The sequence below is a fragment of the Erinaceus europaeus genome, chromosome 15 (assembly GCF_950295315.1).
Source record: "Erinaceus europaeus chromosome 15, mEriEur2.1, whole genome shotgun sequence".
Classification (NCBI taxonomy): domain Eukaryota; kingdom Metazoa; phylum Chordata; class Mammalia; order Eulipotyphla; family Erinaceidae; genus Erinaceus; species Erinaceus europaeus.
This window is the reverse complement of record NC_080176.1, coordinates 24254887-24271683: the sequence shown is the minus strand read 5'-3', so window position 1 is coordinate 24271683 and position 16797 is coordinate 24254887.

Here is a 16797-nt window from a genome sequence, read left to right as displayed (position 1 = left end):
GGCCCTATAATACAGTTTGAGATCTGGGAGTGTGATGCCTCTGGTTCTGTTCTTTTTTCTCAAGATTGTTTTGGCAATTCTAGGTCTTTTCTGGTTCCAGATAAACATTTGTAGCATTTTTTGTATTCTCCTAAAAAATGTGCTTGGGATCTTGATGGGGATAGCATTCAATTTGTAGATGGCTCTGTGTAATATATTCATTTTGATTATGTTAATTCTTCCAACCCATGAACATGGAATATCTTTCCACTTCTTTGTGTCTTTTTCAATTTCTTTGAGTAGTGACTCATTATTTTCAGTATGCAAGTCTTTCACTTCTTTGGTTAGGTTTACTCCTAGATATTTTATTGTTTTTTTGCTATAGAAAAAGGAACTGATTTCTGGATTTCAATTTCTTCTAACTTAGTGTTTGCATAGAGGAATGCCACTGACTTTTGAATGTTAATTTTGTAGCCTGACACCTTACTGTATTGCCTGATGATTTCCAAAAGCCTATTGCTGGACTCTTTAGGTTTTTCCATGTATACTATCATGTCATCTGCAAATAAGGAGAGTTTGACTTCTTCTCTTCCAATCTGTATCCCTTGAATTCCTTGCTCCTGCCTGATTGCTATGGCAAGAACTTCCAACACTCTGTTGAATAGTAATGGTGATAGTGGGTAGCCCTGTCTAGTACCTGATCTGAGGGGAAATGCTTCCAGTTTTTCACCATTGAGTATGATGTTGGCTGTAGGTTTGCTATATATAGACTCCACTATCTTCAGGAATTTTCCATCTATTCCCATTTTTTGTAGTGTTTGATCATAAAGGGCTGTTGTATTTTTGTCAAAGGCTTTCTCTGCATCTATTGATATGACCATGTGGTTTTCGGTCTTGCTTTTATTGATGTGGTGGATCACGTTGATTGATTTTTGTATATTAAGCCAACTTTGCATGCCTGGGATAAACCCCACTTGGTCATGATGAACAATCTTTTTGATACACTGCTGTATCCGGTTGGCTAGAATTTTGTTCAATATTTTCGCATCTATGTTCATCAGAGATATTGGTCTGTAGTTTTCTTTTTTGGTTGTGTCCCTGTCTGCTTTTGGTATCAGGGTGATGTTGGCTTCATAGAAGCTGGCAGGGAGTATTCCAGTGTCTTCAATCTTCTGGAAGACTTTTAAAAGTAGAGGTATTAGTTCTTCTTTGAAGGTTTTGTAGAATTCATTTGTAAAACCATCTGGTCCAGGACTTTTATTTCTGGGAAGATTTTTGATAACTGTTTCAATTTCATTAGCTGTGATGGGCCTGTTCATGTTATCCACTTCCTCTTTACTTAGTTTTGGAAGTTGGTAGGTATCTAGGAAATCAACCATTTCTTCCAGGTTCTCTAGCTTGGTGGCATATAGTTGTTCATAGAAGCCTCGCATGGTATGTTGAATTTCTGCAGTGTCTGTTGTGATATCTCCTCTTTCATTTACTATCCGATTTTTTTGGGTCTTCTCCCTTTTTTGTTTTGTGAGTCTGGCTACAGGTTTGTCGATTTTGTTTACTCTTTCGAAGAAGCAACATTTACTTTCGTTCATCTTTTGTATGGTTTTCCTATTCTCAATTCTTTACTCACTCCTGTTATTATTTCCTTAGCTAATGTTTGAATGTTGAACTCGTTATTTTGTGCTTCACCCTCTGGAGGACTTTTAGCTGTACTCTTGTCCTGGTTCGAGTCTCCAATATTTTTTCTTGTTGTTTTAACCATTTTATATATTATGTTATGAGTTCCCTTTATCAGTACTTTTCAAATTATTGATCACTATTGCCTGGATTGACTTGTTTCTAAGTAAGTTAATTAAAGGGTTTACAGTGGTGGAAGTTAACAGTTTTTTCAATAGTATTTAAATCTCTGAGTTGGAGCTCAGTGGTTTAAAAGCCTCTTTTTTTTTCGTCCCTGTAGGCTATGGGAGCCTGAGGGCTTTTAAACTATCAATAGGCTTCTTAGCTTAATCACTGACTCCTGACCAAGAGATAAAGCAGGGTGTGGCAGAGATAATCCAGTGGTTATGCAAAGAGACTTTCACAGCCCCTCAGCTATGCCACCGAGGTATAGGTCTTCTCCTTCTTCCTGGTTAGATCTCTGTCCCCTGGTGTCCCTTCCTGTCACTGCTCCAGATTCTGAGGGTAGTAGCAATGGAGACTCAGAGTTGCACTTGGTGAGTCTCTGGGGAGTCCTCTCCTCCCTTAAGCTGTCCCGTTGTTGGTGGAGCAGAGTGGAGGTGGTGTCTCAACTGATAAACTGCTGAACTGTTAGCAGTCACTTAATCTCTCCTTAGTCCCCTCTCTCCTCTCTGTCACCAGCCACGCGTGTTTGTACTCACCAGTGATTTACTGGGTTCTTGTGGTCATTCTAGTCCTGTCTTGTTTCATCCCGGGTGGTCTCCTTTGGTATTCCTAGTTGATCCGGGAGAGGAGAGGAGAGGAGAGGAGAGGAGAGGAGAGGAGAGGAGAGGAGAGGAGAGGATAAAGGGAGGAGAGGAGAGGAGAGAAAGCGATCTGCTGCTCGTAGCTCTGCCTCCGGAAGTCGAATCCTTATTTAAGTTTTTAACCAGAGCACGGCTCATCTCTGGCTTATGGTGGTGCGGGGGATTGAACCTGGGACTTTGGAGCCTCAGGCACAAGAGTCTCTTTGCACAACCTTTATGCTATCTACCCTCCGCCTTTTCTTTTCTTTTAAGAATTTATTTATTGGGAGTCAGGTGGTAGCGCAGCGGGTTAAGCGCATGTGGAGCAAAGCGCAAGGACCAGCATAAGGATCCAGGTTCCAGCCCCTTGCTCCCCACCTGCAGGGGAGTTGATTCACAGGTGGTGAATCACCTTTCTTTCCCCCTCTCTGTCTTCCCCTTCTCTCCCCATGTCTCTCTATCCTATCCAGCAACAAAGACATCAATAACAACAACAATAATAACTACAATAAAATAACAAGGGTGACAAAAGGGAATAAGTAAATAAATATTTTTTTAAAAGAATTTATTTATTCATGGGAAAGATAGGAGGAGAGAAAGAACCAGACATCACTCTAAAACATGTGCTGCCAGGGATCACACTTGGGAACTCATGGATGAGAATCCAGTGCTTTATCCACTTCGCCACCTCCTGGGCCACCCTCTCCCCATTTCTTTTCTTTCTTTCTTCCTTTTTTTTTTTTTTGAATAGTTTTTATTTATTTATTCATTCCCTTTTGTTGCCCTTGTTGTTTTATTGTTGTAGTTATTGTTATTGTTATTGATGTCATCGTTGTTGGGTAGGACAGAGAAAAGTGGAGAGAGGAGAGGAAGAGAAAGATAGACACCTATAGACCTGCTTCACCACTTGTGAAACGACTTCCCTACTTGTGGGGAGCCAGGGCCTCGAACCAGGATCCTTACGCCATCCATTAATGCACTTAACCCACTGCGCTACAGCCCGGCTCCCCCTCTCCTCCTTTTCATGTGAGGTGCTGATGCCTTCCTGGGCTCTCCACTCAGCTGCTCCACCAAACACAGGAGCTTCTACTGAGTCTCCAAGGAGAGACCGGCACCCAGGATGCCGAGGTTGTGAGGACCCATCAAGCAGTGGTCACTTTTCACATGCAAGACCTTGCACACATGTGGGATCATTGAGCAGCCAGCTGGCCCAACTTTTAATTTTCTAATTATCTTTATCTTTATTTCTTGGGTAGAAACAGCCAGAAATTGAGAGGGTAGGGGAAGGGAGAGAGGGAGAGAGGGAGAGAGACAGAGAAACATCTGCACCCCTGCATCGGTGCACCACCACTAGTCTTTCTTTCTTTGTTGCTCTCTCTTTCTTTTTTGCCTTCAGAGTAATCAAATCCACTGCTCCTGGAGGCCATTTTTCCTTTTTTGTTGCCAGTATTGTTATTATTATTGTTATTGCTGTCATTGTTGTTGGATAGGACAGAGAGAAACTGAGGGAAGAGGGGTAGACAAGAGGGGGAGAGAAAGACACCTGCAGACCTGCTTCACCGCTTGTGAAGTGACCCCCCTGTAGGTGGGGCATGGGGTGCTCAGACAGGGATCCTTGAGCTTCCCACCATGTATGTGCACTTAACCCGGTGAGCCACTGCCCCTCCCCTCTTTTTTTTTTTAATTTCTTTATTGGAGAATTAATGTTTTACATTCAACAGTAAATGCAATAGTTTGTACATGCATAACATTTGTCAGTTTTCCATATAACAATACAATGCCCACTAGGTCCTCTGAAGGACATGTATTCTAACCCCCACCCAGAGTCTTTTACTTTGGTGCAATATGCCAATTCCAGTTCAGGTTCTACTAGTGTTTGCTCCTCTGACCTTGTCTTTCAGCTTCTGCCTGGGAGTGAGATCATCCCATATTCATCCTTCTCTTTCTGACTTATTTCACCTAACATGAATTTTTCAAGGTCCATCGAGGATCAGCTAAAAATGGTGCAGTCACCATTTTTTATAGCTGAGTAGTATTCCATTGTGTATATATACCATAACTTGCTCAGCCACTCATCTATTGTGGGACACCTGGGTTGCTTCCAGGTTTTGGCTATTACAAATTGTGCTGCTAAGAACATATGTGTACACAGATCTTTTTGGATGGTTGTGTTGGGTTCCTTAGGATATATCCCCAGGAGAGGAATTGCAGGGTCATAAGGTAGGACTATTTCTAGCCTTCTGAGAGTTCTCCAGACTGTTCTCCACAGAGATTGGCCCAATTGACATTCCCACCAGCAGTGTAGGAGGGATCCTTTGACCCCACACCCTCTCCAGCATTTGCTGCTGCTACATTTTCTGATGTATGACATTCTCACAGGAGTGAAGTGATATCTCATTGTTGTCTTTATTTGCATTTCTCTGACAATCAGAGACTTGGAGCATTTTTTCATGTGTTTCTCAGCCTTTTGGATCTCTTCTGTGGTGAATATTCTGTCCATGTCCTCCCCCCATTTTTGGATGGGGTTATTTTTTTAAATAATTTATTTCTTTATTGGGGAATTAATGTTTTACATTCAACAGTAAATACAATAGTTTGTACATGCATAACATTCCCCAAATTCCCATTTAACAATACAACCCCCACTATGTCATTCATCATCTTTCATGGACCAATATTCTCCCCACCCACCCACCCACCCCAGAGTCTTTTACTTTGGTGCAATACGCCAATTCCATTTCAGGTTCGACTTGTGTTTTCTTTTCTAATCTTGTTTTTCAACTTCGGCCTGAGAGTGAGATCATCCCATATTCATCCTTCTGTTTCTGACTTATTTCACTCAGCATGATTTTTTCAAGGTCCATCCAAGATCGGCTGAAAATGGTGAAGTCACCATTTTTTACAGCTGAGTAGTATTCCATTGTGTATATATACCACAACTTGCCCAGCCACTCATCTGTTGTTGGACACCTGGGTTGCTTCCAGGTTTTGGCTATTACAAATTGTGTTGCCAAAAACATATGTGTACACAGATCTTTTTGGATGGATGTGTTGGGTTCCTTAGGATATATCCCTAGGAGGGGAATTGCAGGGTCATAGGGTAGGTCCATTTCTAGCCTTCTGAGAGTTCTCCAGACTGTTCTCCACAGAGGTTGGACCAATTGACATTCCCACCAGCAGTGCAGGAGGGTTCCTTTGACCCCACACCCTCTCCAGCATTTGCTGCTGTTACCTTTTCTGATGTATGACATTCTCACAAGAGTGAAGTGATATCTCATTGTTGTCTTGATTTGCATTTCTCTGACAATCAGAGACTTGGAGCATTTTTTCATGTGTTTCTCGGCCTTTTGGATCTCTTCTGTGGTGAATATTCTGTCCAAGTCCTCCCCCCATTTTTGGATGTAGTTATTTGTTGTCTTGTTGTTTAGTCTGGCAAGCTCTTTATATATGTTGGTTATTAAACTCTTATCTGATGTATGGCATGTAAAGATCTTCTCCAATTCTGTGAGGTGTCTCTTGGTTTGGGTAGTGGTTTCTTTTGCTGTGAAGAAGCTTTTTAATTTTATGTAGTCCCATAGGTTTATACTTGCCTTAGTCTTCCTTGTAATTGGATTCATTTCATTGAAAATGTCTTTAAAATTTATGCGGAAAAAAGTTCTGCCAATATTTTCCTCTAAGTATCTGATAGTTTGTGGTCTAACATCCAAGTCCTTGATCCTTTTGTATTTGGTGAAATACAGTGATTCAGTTTCATTCTTCTGCATGTTTCAACCCATTGTTTCCAATGCCATTTCTTGAAGAGACTCTGCTTTCCCCATGTAATAGTCTGGGCCCCTTTGTCAAAGATTAGATGTCCATAGGTGTGGGGGCTTACTTCTGGGCTCTCAATTCTATTCCACTGGTCAGTGTGTCTATTCATGTTCCAGTACCAAGCAGTTTTGATGACAATGGCCCTATAATACAGTTTGAGATCTGGGAGTGTGATGCCTCTGGTTCTGTTCTTTTTTCTCAAGATTGTTTTGGCAATTCTAGGTCTTTTCTGGTTCCAGATAAACATTTGTAGCATTTTTTGTATTCTCCTAAAAAATGTGCTTGGGATCTTGATGGGGGTAGCATTCAATTTGTAGATGGCTCTGTGTAATATATTCATTTTGATTATGTTAATTCTTCCAACCCATGAACATGGAATATCTTTCCACTTCTTTGTGTCTTTTTCAATTTCTTTGAGTAGTGACTCATAATTTTCAGTATACAAGTCTTTCACTTCTTTGGTTAGGTTTACTCCTAGATATTTTATTGTTTTTTTGCTATAGAAAAAGGAACTGATTTCTGGATTTCAATTTCTTCTAACTTAGTGTTTGTATAGAGGAATGCCACTGACTTTTGAATGTTAATTTTATAGACTGACACATTACTGTATTGCCTGATGATTTCCAAAAGCTTCTTGCTGGATTCCTTAGGTTTTTCCATGTATACTATCATGTCATCTGCAAATAAGGAGAGTTTGACTTCTTCTCTTCCAATCTGTATCCCTTGAATTCCTTGCTCCTGCCTGATTGCTATGGCAAGAACTTCCAACACTATGTTGAGTAGTAATGGTGATAGTGGGCAGCCCTGTCTAGTACCTGATCTGAGGGGAAATGCTTCCAGTTTTACAGTATTGAGTATGATGTTGACTGTAGGTTTGCTATATATCGACTTCACTATCTTCAAGAATTATCATCTATTCCTATTTTTTGTAGTGTTTTGATCATAAAGGGATGTTGTATTTTGTCAAAGGCTCTCTCTGCATCTATTGATATGACCATGTGGTTTTTGGTCTTGCTTTTGTTGATGTGGTAGATCACATTGATTGATTTACGTATATTAAACCAACCTTGCATGCCTGGGATAAACCCCACTTGGTCATGATGAAAGTCTTTTTAATATACTGCTGTATCCAGTATACAGAATTTTGGCTAGAATTTTGTTCAATATTTTCGCATCTATGTTCATCAGAGATATTGGTCTGTAGTTTTCTTTTTTGGTTGTGTCCCTGTCTGCTTTTGGTATCAGGGTGATGTTGGCTTCATAGAAGCTGGCAGGGAGTATTCCAGTGTCTTCAATCTTCTGGAAGACTTTTAAAAGTAGAGGTATTAGTTCTTCTTTGAAGGTTTTGTAGAATTCATTTGTAAAACCATCTGGTCCAGGACTTTTATTTCTGGGAAGATTTTTGATAACTGTTTCAATTTCATTAGCTGTGATGGGCCTGTTCATGTTATCCACTTCCTCTTTACTTAGTTTTGGAAGTTGGTAGGTATCTAGGAAATCATTCATTTCTTTCAGGTTCTCTAGCTTGGTGGCATATAGTTGTTCATAGAAGCCTCGCATGGTATGTTGAATTTCTGCAGTGTCTGTTGTGATATCTCCTCTTTCATTTACTATCTGATTTATTTGGGTCTTCTCCCTTTTTTGTTTTGTGAGTCTGGCTAAAGGCTTGTAGATTTTGTTTACTCTTTCGAAGAACCAACTTTCATTGATCTTTTGTATGGTTTTCCTATTCTCAATGTTATTTATTTCTGCCCTAACTTTAGTGATTTATGTCCTTCTGGTTGCTTTAGGATTCCTTTGTTGTTCTTCTTCTAGGTCTTTAAGACGTGCAATCAGGCTGTTTATTTGTGCCTTTTCTTGTTTCCTAATGTGTGCTTGTATAGCTATGAACTTCCCTCTTAGGACTGCTTTAGCTGTGTCCCAAATATTTTGATAGCTTGTGTCTTCATTTTCATTGAACTCTCGAAACATTTTGATTTCTTCCTTGATTTCCTCTTTGACCCAGAAGTTTTTAAGAAGTGTACTGTTGAGCTTCCACATTTTGGGACTGTTATTAATCTTTTGTTGATTGTTAAGTGTTAGTTTAATTCCACTGTGGTCTGAGAAGATGCTTGGGATGATTTCAGTACTCTTGAATTGGCTGATGCTGTCTTTGTGGCCTAACATATGGTCTATCCTTGATAATGACCCATGTGGATTTGAGTAAAATGTGTATTCCGGTTTCATGGGATGAATGACTCTGAAAATGTCCAATAGTTCTAGTTTATCTAGCTCTTCATTTAGCTCCCTTATGTCTTTACTGATTTTCTTCCTGGATGATCTGTCAAGTTGAGATAGTGGGGTGTTGAAGTCCCCTACTATGATTGTGTTACTGTTAATATATTGCTGTAGCTCTTTCAGTAGAAGTTTGATGTATTTAGATGGCTTCTCATTGGGTGCATAGATATTAATAATTGTTAAGTCCTCTTGATTGACTGATCCTCTGAGCATTAAGTAGTGTCCATTCCTATCTTTTTTAATCTTATCTATTTTAAAGTCTATCATGTCAGATATGAAAATAGCTGTTCCTGCCCTTTTTTGTGGGCCATTGGCTTGTATGATAGTTTTCCATCCTTTCACTTTAAGTCTGTGTTTGTCTTGTTGAGTTAGGTGAGTCTCCTGTAGACAACAAATTGTTGGGTTGTGTTTTCTGATCCATCTTCCTACTCTGTGTCTTTTAATAGGTGAATTCAGGCCTGACATTTATTGATATCAAAGATTGAAGATATTTTAACGCCATTCTTGTAGAGTTTTAGAGTGTTTTGATATATGTTCTATTTGTGGTGGTCTGGTTGTTTATAGGAGACCTTTCAGAACTTCTTTCAGGGCAGGCTTGGTGATGGTTGCTTCCCTCAACTGTTGCTTGTCTGAGAAGGTTTTGATGCTTCCATCTAGTCTGAATGACAGTCTAGCAGGATATAGTATTCTTGGCTGAAAGCCTTTCTCATTGAGCACTCGATAGATATCTTGCCATTCTCTTCTGGCCTGTAGTGTTTGTATGGAGAAGTCTTTGCTAATCTTATGGGTTTTCCTTTGTAGGTGACTCTTTGTTTTTCTCTTGCAGCCTTGAGGATCCTTTCTTTATCCTTATTCCTTTCCATTCTAAGTATGATATGTCTTGGTGTCTTTAGGTCTGGGTTAATTCTGTTTGGGACCCTCTGGGCTTCTTGAATCTTTATGTCTTTGGTGTTGTCTAGACTAGAGAAATTTTCAGCTATTAGGGCCTGGAGAATGCTTTCTTCCTCTCCTTTTCTTTGTTCCTCTGGTAAGCCAATAATGTGTATATTGTTTCTTTTGAAGTCATCCCATAGGACTCTGTTGTTGTTTTCAGCATCTCTTAATCTCTTTTTGAGATCTCTTACTTCTTTTTTAGTTGTCTCTAATTCATCCTCAATCTTGCTAATTCTGTCTCCAGAATTCTATTCTCTCTGCCCTCTACTGCTTTCTGGAGTTCATCTATTTTGTTGCTCTGCTCTGATACTGTTTTAGCTTGTTCAGCTAGTGGCCTTCTTAGCTCAGCGATTTCAGCTTTCAGCTCTCTAATAACCATGAGATTATTAGAGTTTTCTTCCATATTCTCATTTGTTGTTCCTGCATTTCTGATTACAATTTTTTCAAATTCTTTACTCACTCCTGTTATTATTTCCTTAGCTAATGTTTGGATGTTGAACTCGTTTTGTGCTTCACCCTCTGGAGGACTTTTAGCTGGACTCTTGTCCTGGTTCGAGTCTCCAATATTTTTTCTTGTTGTTTTAACCATTTTATATATTATATTATGAGTTCCCTTTATCAGTACTTTTCAAATTATTGATCACTATTGCCTGGATTGACTTGTGTCTAAGTAATTTAATTAAAGGGTTTACCGTGGTGGAAGTTAACACTTTTTTCAATCACTGAGTTGGAGCTCAGTGGTGTAAAAGCCTCTTTTTTTTTCTTCCCTGTAGGCTATGGGAGCCTGAGGGCTTTTAAACTATCAATAGGCTTCTTAGCTTAATCATTGACTCCTGACCAAGAGATAAAGCAGGGTGTGGCAGAGATAATCCAGTGGTTATGCAAAGAGACTTTCATAGCCCCTCAGCTATGCCACCGAGGTATAGGTCTTCTCCTGAATTTGCTGGTTAGATATCTGTCCCCTGGTGTCCTTCCCTGTTGCTGCTCCAGATTCTGAGGGTAGTAGCAATGGAGACTCAGAGTTGCACTTGGTGAGTCTCTGGGGAGTCCTTTCCTCCCTTCAGCTGTCCCCTTGTTGGTGGAGCAGACTGGAGGTGGTGTCTCAACAGATAAACTGTTGAACTGTTAGCAGTCACTTAATCTCTCCTTAGGCCCCTCTCTCTTCTCTGTCACCAGCCACGGGTGTTTGTACTCATGGGTGATTTACTGGGTTCCTGTGGTCATTCTAGTCCTGTCTTGTTTCGGTCCGGGTGGTCTCCTTTGGTATTCCTAGTTGATCTGGGAGAGGAGAGGAGAGGAGAGGAGAGGAGAGGAGAGAAAGCGATTTGCTGCTCGTAGCTCCGCCTCCGGAAGTGGAATCCTATTTGTTTTCTTGTTGTTGAGATTTGCAAGTTCTTTATATATTTTGGTTATTAGGCTCTTGTCTGATGCATGGCATGTAAAGGTCTTCACTGTGAGGAGTCTATTGGTTTGGGTAGTGGTTTCTTCTGCTGTGCAGAAGCTTTTTCATTTGATGTAGTCCCATAGGTTTATGTTTGCCTTAGTCTTCTTTGTAATTGGATTTGTTTCATTGAAGATGTCTTTAAAATGTATGCGGAAAAGAGTTCTGCCAATATTTTCCTCTAAGTATCTGATAGTTTCTGGTCTAACATTCAAGTCCTTGATCCACTTGGAATTTACTTTTGTATTGGTGAAATACAGTGGTTCAGTTACATTTTTCTTCATGTTTCAACCCATTTTTTCCAATGCCATTTCTTGAAGAGACTCTCCTTCCCCCATTTAATAGTCTGGGCGTCTTTGTCAAAGATTAGATGTCCATAGGTGTGGGGGCTTACTTCTGGGCTCTCAATTCTATTCCACTGGTCAGTGTGTCTATTCATGTTCCAGTACCAAGCAGTTTTGATGACAATGGCCCTATAATACAGTTTGAGATCTGGGAGTGTGATGCCTCTGGTTCTGTTCTTTTTTCTCAAGATTGTTTTGGCAATTCTAGGTTTTTTTCTGGTTCCAGATAAACATATGTAGCATTTGTTCTAGTCTCCTAAAAATGTGGTTGGGACCTTGTTGGGAATAGTATTCAATTTGTAGATGGCTCTGGGTAGTATATTCATTTTGATGCTGTTAATTCTACCAACCCATGAACATGGAATATCTTTCCACTTCTTTGTGTCTTTTTCAATTTCTTTGAGTAGTGACTCATTATTTTCAGTATGCAAGTCTTTCACTTCTTTGGTTAGGTTTACTCCTAGATATTTTATTGTTTTTTTGCTATAGAAAAAGGAACTGATTTCTGGATTTCAATTTCTTCTAACTTAGTGTTTGCATAGAGGAATGCCACTGACTTTTGAATGTTAATTTTGTAGCCTGACACCTTACTGTATTGCCTGATGATTTCCAAAAGCCTATTGCTGGACTCTTTAGGTTTTTCCATGTATACTATCATGTCATCTGCAAATAAGGAGAGTTTGACTTCTTCTCTTCCAATCTGTATCCCTTGAATTCCTTGCTCCTGCCTGATTGCTATGGCAAGAACTTCCAACACTCTGTTGAATAGTAATGGTGATAGTGGGTAGCCCTGTCTAGTACCTGATCTGAGGGGAAATGCTTCCAGTTTTTCACCATTGAGTATGATGTTGGCTGTAGGTTTGCTATATATAGACTCCACTATCTTCAGGAATTTTCCATCTATTCCCATTTTTTGTAGTGTTTGATCATAATGGGATGTTGTATTTTTGTCAAAGGCTTTCTCTGCATCTATTGATATGACCATGTGGTTTTTGGTCTTGCTTTTATTGATGTGGTGGATCACGTTGATTGATTTTTGTATATTAAGCCAACTTTGCATGCCTGGGATAAACCCCACTTGGTCATGATGAACAATCTTTTTGATACACTGCTGTATCCGGTTGGCTAGAATTTTGTTCAATATTTTCGCATCTATGTTCATCAGAGATATTGGTCTGTAGTTTTCTTTTTTGGTTGTGTCCCTGTCTGCTTTTGGTATCAGGGTGATGTTGGCTTCATAGAAGCTGGCAGGGAGTATTCCAGTGTCTTCAATCTTCTGGAAGACTTTTAAAAGTAGAGGTATTAGTTCTTCTTTGAAAGTTTTATAGAATTCATTTGTAAAACCATCTGGTCCAGGACTTTTATTTCTGGGAAGATTTTTGATAACTATTTCAATTTCATTAGCTGTGATGGGCCTGTTCATGTTATCTAGTTTCTCTTTACTTAATTTTGGAAGTTCATAGGTATCTAGGAAATTGTCCATTTCTTCCAGGTTCTCTAGCTTGGTGGCATATAGTTGTTCATAGAAGCCTCGCATGGTATGTTGAATTTCTGCAGTGTCTGTTGTGATATCTCCTCTTTCATTTACTATCTGATTTATTTGGGTCTTCTCCCTTTTTTGTTTTGTGAGTCTGGCTAAAGGTTTGTTGATTTTGTTCATTCTTTCAAAGAACGAACATTTACGTTTGTTGATCTTTTGTATGGTTTTCTTATTTTCAATGTTACTCATTTCTGCCCTAACTTTAGTGATTTCTATCCTTCTGGTTGCTTTAGGGTCCTTCTTCTTCTTCTTCTTCTTCTTCTTCTTCTTCTTCTTCTTCTTCTTCTTCCTCTTCCTCTTCCTCTTCTTCTTCTTCTTCTTCTTCTTCTTCTTCTTCTTCTCCTTCTCCTCCTCCTCCTCCTCCTCCTCCTCCTCCTCCTCCTCCTCCTCTTCCTTCTCTTCCTCCTTCTCCTTCTTCTTCTTCCTTAATATGTGCAATCAGGTTGCTTATTTGTGCTTTTTCTTGTTTCCTAATGTGTGCTTGTATGGCTATGAACTTCCCTCTCAGTACTGCCTTAGCTGTGTCCCAAATATTTTGATAGCTTGTGTCTTCATTTTCTTTTTTTTTTTTTAAGAGGGGGGAGGATTTTTTTTTAATATTTACTTATTTTCCCTTTTGCTGCCCTTGTTGTGATTATTGATGTCATTGTCGTTGGATTGGACAGAGAGAAATGGATAGAGGAGGGGAAGACAAAAAAGGGGAGAGAAAGATAGACACCTATAGACCTGCTTCACTGCCTATGAAGCGACTCCTCTGCAGGTGGGCGGTTGGGGGCTCGAACCGGGATCCTTGTGCTTTGCACCACGTGCGCTTAACCTGCTGCGCCACCACCCGACTCCTGTGTCTTCATTTTCATTGAACTCTCAAAAGATTTTGATTTCTTCCTTTATTTCCTCTTTGACCCAGTAGTTGTTAACAAGTGTACTGTTGAGCTTCCACATTTTGGGACTATTACTAATCTTTTGTTGATTGTTAAGTGTTAGTTTAATTCCACTATGGCCTGAGAAGATGCTTGGGATGATTTCAGTGCTCTTGAATTTGCTGATGCTGTCTTTGTGGCCTAACATATGGTCTATCCTTGATAATGACCCATGTGGACTTGAGTAGAATGTGTATTCCAGTTTCTTGGGATGAATGACTCTGAAAATGTCCAATAGTTGTAGTTTATCTATCTCTTCATTTAGCTCCCTTATGTCTTGATTGATTTTCTGCCTGAATGTTCTGTCAAGTTGAGAGAGTGTTGAAATCCCTACTATGACTGTGCTGCTGTTAATATATTGCTGTAGCTCTTTCAGTAGACGTTTGATGTATTTAGATGGCTTCTCATTGGGTGCATAGATGTTAATAATTGTTAAGTCCTCTTGACTGACTGATCCTCTGAGCGTTAAGTTGTGTCCATTCCTATCTTTTTTAATTTTATTGATTTTAAAGTCTATCGTGTCAGATATGAGAATAGCTGTTCCTGCCATTTTTTGTGGGCCATTGGCTTGTATGATAGTTTCCCATCCTTTCACTTTGAGTCTGTGTTTGTCTTGTTGAGTTAGGTGTGTTTCCTGTAGACAGCATGTTGTTGGGTTGTATTTTCTGATCCATCTTCCTACTCTGTGCCTTTTAATAGGTGAATTTAGGCTATTGACATTCATTGATATCAAAGATTACAGATATTTTAGTGCCATTCTTGTAGAGTTTTAGAGTGTTCTGATAAATGGCCTATTTGTGGTGGTGTTACTGTTTATAGGAGACCTTTCAGAACTTCTTTCAGAGCAGGCTTGGTGGTAGTTGATTCTTTCAACTGTTGCTTGTCTGAAAGTTTTTTATGCCTCCATCTAGTCTGAATGACAGTCTAGCAGGATACAGTAGTCTTGGTTGAAAGCCTTTCTCATTGAACACTCAATAGATATCTTGCCATTCTCTTCTGGTGTTTGTGTGGAGAAGTCTGCTTCTAATCTTATGGGTTTTCCTTTGTAGTTGACTCTTTGTTTTCCTCTTGCAGACTTCAGGATTCTTTCTTTATCCTTATTCCTTTCCATTTTAAATATGATGTGTCTTGGTGTCTTTAAGTCTGGGTTAATTCTGTTTGGGACCCTCCTGGCTTCTTGAACCTTTATGTCTTTGATGTTGTCTAGTCTAGAGAAGTTTTCAGCTGTTATGACCTGAAGAATGCTTTCTTCCCATACCTCTCTTTCTTCCTCTGGTAAGCCAATAATGTGTATTATTATTTCTTTTGAAGTAATCCCATAGGTCTCTGTTGTTGTTTTCAGCATCTCTTACTCTCTTTTTGAGATCTCTTACTTCTTTTTTAGTTGTCTCTAATTCATCCTTGATCTTGCCAATTCTGTCTTCAGCCTCATAGATTCTATTCTCTCTGCCCTCTACTGTTTTCTGGAGTCCATCTATTTTGTTACCCTGTTCTGATACTGTGTTAGCTTGTTCAGCTAGTTGTGTTCTTAACTCAGCTATTTCAGCTTTCAGCTCTCTCGTAACCTTGAGATAATTAGTGTTTTCTTCCAGAGTCTCATTTGTTTTTTTCTGTATTTCTGATGACAGTTTTTTCAAACTCTTTACTCACTCCTGTGATTATTTCCTTAACTAGTGATTGGATGTTGGCCTCATTATTTTGGCCAACCTCTGGGGTGCTTTTAGCTGACCTCTTGTCCTGGTCCATTTCTCCAATATTTCTTCTTGTTGGTTTAACCATTTTATATATTATTTTATGAGGTCCCTCTCTCAGTACTTTTCAAATTACTGATCACTCTTGCCTGGATTGACTGTGTCTAAGTATGGTAATTAAAGGGTTCACAGCTGTGGAAGTTGACAGTTGTTTCAATAGTTTTTAATCCCTGAGTTGGATCTCAGTGGCTTACAAGCCTCTTTTGTTCTTTTTCTTCCCTTTAGGCTAAGGGAGCCTGAGGGATTTTAAATTATAAATTGGCTTCTTAGTTTAATCACTGACTGCTGCCCAAGAGATAAAGCAGGGTGGGGCAGAGATAATCTAGTGGTTATGCAAAGAGACTCTCACAGCCCCACTGCTAGGCCACAGAGGTATAGATCTTCTCCTGAGTTTCCTGGTTAGTTCTCTGTCCCCTGGTGTCAGCACAGGGCCTCCCTGCTGCTGCTCCAGGTTCTGAGGGCAGTAGCAATGGAGACTCACAGTTGTATTTGGTTAGTCTCAGGAAAGTCCTCTCCTCCCTTCAGCTGTCTTTTTGTTGGTGAAATAAGGACTGGAGGTGGAGTCTCAACTGGTTAACTTGTGGGACTATTACCAGCCACTTAATTTCTCTAGGTTCCTCTCTGTCTATGAAGTCGTTTGTTCTAGTCCTGTCTTGTAGAGGTCACAGGTGGTCTCCTTTGGTATTCCTAGCTGACCAGGAGAGGAGAGGAGAGAAACATAGCTTCTGCTGCTCCCTAGCCCCGCCTGGAAGTCCCCCCCCCCTTTTAAGATCAAAGAGAGAGAGAACAAACCAGAGCATCACTCCTGCACATGAGATGCTGGGGACCTAACTCAGGAACTTCGACTTGAGTGTAGTGCTTTTGCAATACACCCTAACCTTTTTACTCAGCTAGAGAGAAGAGAGAGGTAGAAACACTGCATCATAGGAACTTCCCCTATGGCCATGGCACATTCCATGTTGATTGGGGCCAGAATCTGGGCTGTGTGGCCCTGAGTTCAAATCCAGGGTCCTGTGTGTGGGAAACTAGCACTCCTTTGGTCCAGGCTCTGTGGACCCATGGTCTTTTGTTTTTCTTTCTTTTCTAAAAAAACATACTTCATTTTTATATTTATTTATTTATTGGATAGAGACAGAAATTTAAAGGGGAGGGAAGAGAGAGAGTGAGGGAGAGATACTTGCAACCCTGCTACACAACTCATGAAGCGACCCCCTGTGTTCCATCCCCTCTAGCCCTGGGTGTGTGCCCTCCAAGCTAGGGACAAGCGCGCTGGGCAGTGCAGGGGGGTGGTTGGCTCCAGGATGCAGAGTCAGGGTGGGTGGTGCGATCACCCCCCCCATAGG